Source organism: Parasteatoda tepidariorum, chromosome 1 (assembly GCF_043381705.1).
Source record: "Parasteatoda tepidariorum isolate YZ-2023 chromosome 1, CAS_Ptep_4.0, whole genome shotgun sequence".
NCBI classification, from domain to species: Eukaryota; Metazoa; Arthropoda; class Arachnida; order Araneae; family Theridiidae; genus Parasteatoda; species Parasteatoda tepidariorum.
Genome location: NC_092204.1, coordinates 75,635,314 through 75,642,155, shown reverse-complemented (window position 1 = coordinate 75,642,155; position 6,842 = coordinate 75,635,314).

Here is a 6,842-nt window from a genome sequence, read left to right as displayed (position 1 = left end):
AATAAGAAAGCAATAGAGAGCGATACTTATACATGGAAACGTTTCTTTTTAAATGTGACGAGTAAAATTACAAGTTCTTAGGCAAAAGTAACGACTAAAAATTACAAGTAAATGCCGGCCCCATGTCTAAGAGTTCGTCGGTTTGATCACCGCCGACCGAAGACTCCCAGTGTAGTAAATGATGACTGATGCACGTTAAATCTGTCAAGTCGCAAAGTCCTCCATGTTCCCATAACAAATCAATACCTCTGGTAGTACTGATCCAGGAGTTTCCTTGTCTTCTGGATTGATTCAAAATTACAAGACTACGGAGTAGAACATTAGTAGTTGTAAACCCAAAATTGGGTCGTCTGTTCAACAACGGATATAAATTATAAAATAAGTAAATGCCTGGAGAGCGTGATTGGTACGGCACTGGGCCCATGTCCCAAGAGCTTATGGGTTCGATCGTCGCCGACCGAAGTTCCCCGTGTCGTAAATGGTGACTGGTGCACGTTAAATCTGTTGAGTCTCAAAGTACTCCATGTTCCCATAACAAATCATACCTCTGGGGGTACTGATCCGGGAGTTTCCTTGTCCTTTGGATTGATTCAAAATTACATGGCTACGGAGTTGAGCATTAGTAGTCGTAAACCCAAAATTGTGTTAGATGTTCAACGACGGTTATAAAAAAATAAATAAATAAAGGTAAATGCTAAGAGCCGCGATGGCTCAGGGGATTGAGCGTTCGCCTTCCAATGAGGTGAACCGGGTTCGAACCAAAGCTTCACTTGCAGGTCAATACGAATTCCGCATCCGGCTTGTACCAACCATAGTGCTGACGTTAAATATCTACGGTGGTAGAAGGATCATGGGTTAGAGGATCATGGCTAACCGTGGGATGATCTCGTGGTTTTTTCTCTCCGTGTAACGCAAATGCGGGTTAGTTCCATCAAAAAGTCCTCCATGAAGCAAATTTCTCCCAATACTTGATCTAGGGGTTCCCTTGTCTTTTGGTTTGGGTTCAAAATTAGAAGGCTATTGAGTTAAACATTAGTAGTAGTTAGCCCAAAATATTGGGTCGGCTGTTCAACGACGGTTGTAAAATGTAAAAAAAAAAAAAAATACAAGTACAGAACAAAAAAAGTAACAATTTTAAAGTACATTTCGTGGAAATCAAAAATTCAAAGTAATCTTAAATTACACTTAAGAATGTGAGAAAAAAACGTAAAATTTTTAATTTAGAAGGCATTATATTTTAATTTAAATGTTGAAAATTTAAAAAGTCACGAAAATCTTAAATTCATTGAAATAGTTAACATTGAAAATATGCGGAAATTAAACCAGAAATCAACATTCATTATTTTTATGTAAAAATGAGTTTTAATTCATGTTAATTTTAAAACTACTAAATGTTTAGAAATTTTGTCTTTACTTTGGAAACTGTAGTAAAAAATTAAATGTTTGAATAAATTCGATGAACACTATAACTTTGTTTAAAGAAGTGAGTAAATAAATAAAAATTTGTATTCATACACAGGAAGGCTCACGAAATTCATTAAATTATAAATTATATTTCATTTTTATAAACGTTAAAAAATTATTTTAAAATTTAAAATAATGAAAAAATTTTTTATTTGTGATCTAGCTATGCTATATTAAATGCACTCGTAATCGAAAATTGTGAACAAAAGTAAAATTTAATGATACGATTGATCCGGGGTAGCCTGGTCGGTAGGGCTCTGGGCCGATGTCCGTTAGTTCGTGGGTTCGAACCCCGCCGGCAGAAGTCTCTCCTTGTAATAAAGTGACTGATGCACGTTAATTCCTCTAGTAGCCATAGAGTTTAATAAATTACTTCAAATTATTGAATTTTTGAAATAAATTAAATACAAATAAATCAAGTACCGATGAAATTTTAACGAAAAAAGCGCAGTAGCTTAGACAATATTTTAAAATATTTAGAAACGCTAATCTAAAAAATGTCATTAAATCTTTAGAAACAAATTTCAAAAAAACTTTTAGTTTTCCAAATGCACTAATGAATTGCTTTACAAACAAGCATAAGGATCTGAAAAATCTTTGGTAAACCCTTCTAAAGGAATGAAAAACATCAATATTACAATATTTATATTTAAAAAAAGGTTTTGCAGGTTTAAATAATACTTCTAAAAAACTAAAACTGCTGCATTTAAAAAGTTAAAAGACATCTCACATCTGAACTGCATTCACACAAACTATGTCATTTTTATTAGGAATTCAATAATCAATACGAACTCTACTGACATGTTTTGAGAATGGGCGCCTATCTTGAGCTCTTGAGACATATCGACTGTTACATCCAATCTGTATATTTTTAATCATCTCAATTTTTGTTTGTATAAGTATTAACACCGAGTTCCTTAATTAAAATAATTCTAAGAAAATGGAATATGGTATTATTTTTGGACATAAATAATATTTTTCTTGAATTTGAACTGATTTTAAGAATTATTACATCGAGTAGAACTCTATCATTGTTTTTCTTTATTTTCAATTATTTTAAAGTGTTGCTACACGTATTTATTGCTAAAATATACTACGTAGCTTACTAGAGCATCGCATTTAACCGCACAATCCGATTTTAAAAATTTGCAAATCTCAAACAGTTATTTTTGTTTACAGGGATAAATAGACTTATAATATTTAAAAATCATGTCTATAAGGTATAGATTTCAATAACTACTAATGTTAAAAATTTATTTATTTATAACAATATAAAATTGTAAATCGAACCATTTAAATAATTTTGGAAGGTTCCAGTATACATTTACTATTAAAAAAACAAGATTTTGAATTAAAATATTTTAATTTCTTAACTTTTTGAAAATTTATATATATAATGAAAAAAAAACCTAAAATATTAAAAAAATGCGCAAAAAATTAATTACTACACAAAATCAATCAATCTAAATTAAAAAATAAAAACCTTAAAAAAATATTATTGGGATGCAATATAAAAATGAAAATAAAAAACTGAAAAAAAATTGATCAAAATGAAATAACATTGATTTAGCAGTCGAAAACAAGTAGTACCCAAAAAAATTAGATAACGAAAGAACTTTTAAGCAAAAAAATTAAATGGACTTAAAAAACTCGAAAGTGATTTCAAAACGTATCAATTTTCTTTAATCATCAATTTTAAAACACTAACTTATTCTAATCAATCTTAAATCTTTAATATATTCTCTAATATAAGAGCTTATATGCAAAACAGCAAAATAAATAAGGCTTACCCCTTTTATATAACTTTCTCTTAATGTTGCGTAATCGAACAAAATGAAAATTACGAAGCTGAGAAATCACTTTCTGTTCTTGAAATAACCACTACGAAAGTTCAAAACTTCTTAAAATCACAGGTTTGGAATACAATGGCTATATTGACTTCATCGGAGTTTAAATACATTCAACAGAAGTGATTACATTTTTGATATATTCAATTTTTGGTGACATCATCGTTGCTAAAATTATCATATGAGTTCTTCGTTCATATATTCAAACGAACAATGTCAAAAGAAGCTACCACTTTTAAAGATCTGGCATAGAGTATCCAGAAGGTCGTCCTTTTTCTCCAAATAATACATTATAACTAAGAAACTAAACATCATCAAAAGTCAACACCAAATAAATAACATTTAGTACAAGTAGAACAAAACTTTTATAAAGCAGACGCATATATAATCTATTTCAACGGATTCAACAAAAATCAATGAATTTTAATCTTGCAACATATTTTTTACGGACGAATATAGGTCTTATTTTAAATGATAGCATTAATACATCAACTTCCTTAATTTGAGATTATCGAATTATTATTGAATTAATAATTTGAGATTATTAATTTGATTATAGTATTAGAAGAAAAAAAAGCAACACTCTGACTGTTAAAAAATGACGGCAGCTGTAGTTCACGTTTGATTTAAAATCGTTTGATTTTTTCGAACAATTATTAATTAGATGTTTATTCTTTTAAATGACTTTCACCTATTGACAATCTGTCCATTTACATTTTTGTAAGTTGTAAAATTAAATTCAAGATTTTACACTAATTATTATTTTCCTTTTAAATTACCGATTATTTAAGGAACGTATAAGTGCCTGAACACAATATATACTTCAACGCAAAGCCCTTCACATGCTATTGAATTTTTGTCTTCGTTTTTTCCTGAAAATTAATCTTTGGATCTCTCTCTTGAGCAAACTATGAGGATCATATTTCTCATATTGCGACTTCCCCCAATATTTTTGGGATCTGTCAAAAAAGGGTACGTTTATTCTGAGAAAGTATGTTTTTGTGGCTGATAGCGTAACTTAAAGTATCGTCTGCACTAATTAATTAGCATATTTGAGGTCATCCCCTCCGACCAAAGATTGAATCCTAGAACGTAAAGATCCAATCATTAGATCAAAAGTTATTCAGGGTGAGCCTTTTTTTTCGGCACACTGTACACAAAATAGAATAAAGCATTTAATTCAAAATTAAAAGATTACAAAAATGCTTAATTTATGTTTTTATTTGCTCAGAAACTTTTCTATCTCTGCAATCCTATCTTTTAATAAAGTAAATCTTATAAACGCTTGTGGCAATAAAAGTGCAAAATTTTGAATTTTTAACATGAATCTTAAAGAAAATGTAATCGTTCTAAAAACAGTATTCATCTTTCAGTATTCAAAATTCATCTATTTTAAAAACAGCAAAAAAAGAGATAATATTAAAATAGATTTATTTAAATATTGTTTGGTAATTTGGACAAGGAGTATATTAAAATTTAAAATCTTTCTTTCTGACACTGTGAGCGTTATAGTGTACTTAATTTTTTAACAAACACGTTTACGGAAACAATTTTCTTGTTTTCAAAAACATATTGAGAGGCCTTTGGAGCCATTTAAAAAAGATCATATGAGAGGGCAATTGTTGTGATCATTCATGACTCTATTGTGATTCACATATTTAATTTTGAGAGATTGCAAAAAACTGCTTCAAAGACATTCAAGTAATTGGTCTAACTTTAGTGAGACAAGTCGCAAAAAATACCCCAACTTTAGAAAAACAAATCGTGAAATAGTTCTCATGTGACTTTCAAGGTATCAAAGTTGTAGCAAAGTTTCTCCGAGACTTCAATTCCAGGAAAGTATATTTGTGACTATCAAGTGACATACGTCGCAATAGCTATGGAGACTTTTATGAGATATCACAAAACAGAGTAACATTAAAGTCGCATTTTATGACCTCCTTGGGTCAATTCAAAACAGTCATACCTGCAAATGTGACTATTTTTGACTGTTTTATGACGTCGCTGTAATAATCTATGCTATCTGGGAAACTTGCATAGGAACCAATGCTTGGAAATGTCTTCATGCACTGCTAAACCAACACCTCCTAGAAGAAGGAAGGCCTCTGCACGGATCAATTTAGTAGTCCGATGTGACGAAGTTAACTGCGCAGTAGATGAAAAATAAGACAGATGTCATTACGTTCGGAGTAGTAAGCTGCGCAGTGATGGAAAATGCGAAAAATGTTATTACGTTTGGACTACTAAAGGATGTTTATGGTAACCCGTGCTGAGGCCTACTCTTTTCTAGGAGGTGTTGGCTAAACGCGCTTTTTCTATCATGAACCTAACTTTCGTGTGCTTCTGAACAGGTCATAATAGGTTGTAGTTGTTGTAGTTCATTTACGTCGCACTGGAGCTGCCCAATGGGCTATTGGCGACGGTCTGGGAAACATCCCTGAGGATGATCCGAAGACATGCCATCACAATTTTAATCCTCTGCAGAGGGGATGGCACCCCTGCTTCGGTAGCCCAACGACCTGCACGTGAAGTCGAGCACTTTACGGTAGAACAGTTTAACGAGGACTGATACCAAACACCCTCGGTCCCTACGCAGTCAGATCGAAGCGGTCAGCCACCCGCTTATTGATCGCAGCCAGTGATGCTTAATTTCTACGGGAACCGTGTCTTTACGATCAGTCCATTCCGGGACCTATTATTAAGTACTAAGATTACTTTAATTTTAAATATTGAACTTAGTTTTGAAATATTTAGTTTTGAACTTTAATTTGAGCACTTTACGGTAGAACAGTTTAACGAGGACCAATACCGCACACCCTCGGTCCCTACGCAGACTGATCCAAGTGGTCACCCATCCGCACACTGACCGCAGCCAGTGATGCTTGACTTCGGTGATCTGCTGAGAACCGTGTCTTAACGATCAGTCCACTGCGGGACCATAGAAGAAACGACCCTATAGGCGTTTGATGACATTTCCGGGAATGAGCTCCTTTGCAGTCTTAATCCTGATGATGTTCCCTAACTCCCCAAGAAGTTTGTCGCGACATTTATACTACCCGATGTTATATATAACGTTTTTGATCTTGTATATTTCGACAAAAAATTGACTAAAAATATAATTTAAAAAAAAAAACTGTAGCTTAAGGAGCAAAACTAATTTCAGATTTGAAACCTCCATATTCAAATTAGGGAATATCAAGTACTTGTATAAATGCAATAAAATAATTGTCCAGTGTTATTAATGATAATTGAGTCGCTATTAATTAACATTCCGCACTCATGTGCAAAAATGGAAAGGTCTAAATCAAAATATTTAAAAGTTAATTTTTCGCATTTTTTTTTTGAAAATTAAATTAATTGCAAATTTGAAAGCAGAGCAATACAAAATTATCTAAAAAAAAAAAAAACCTTACAAGAAGAAAAAAAAAGAAATATGTTTCCAAATGTTATTTTTCTTAAACCTTTACAAAGATATTGGAAAGAAAAAAAATTGTTTGCTCTAATTCCATTAATTGTTCTGTTTTAATTTAC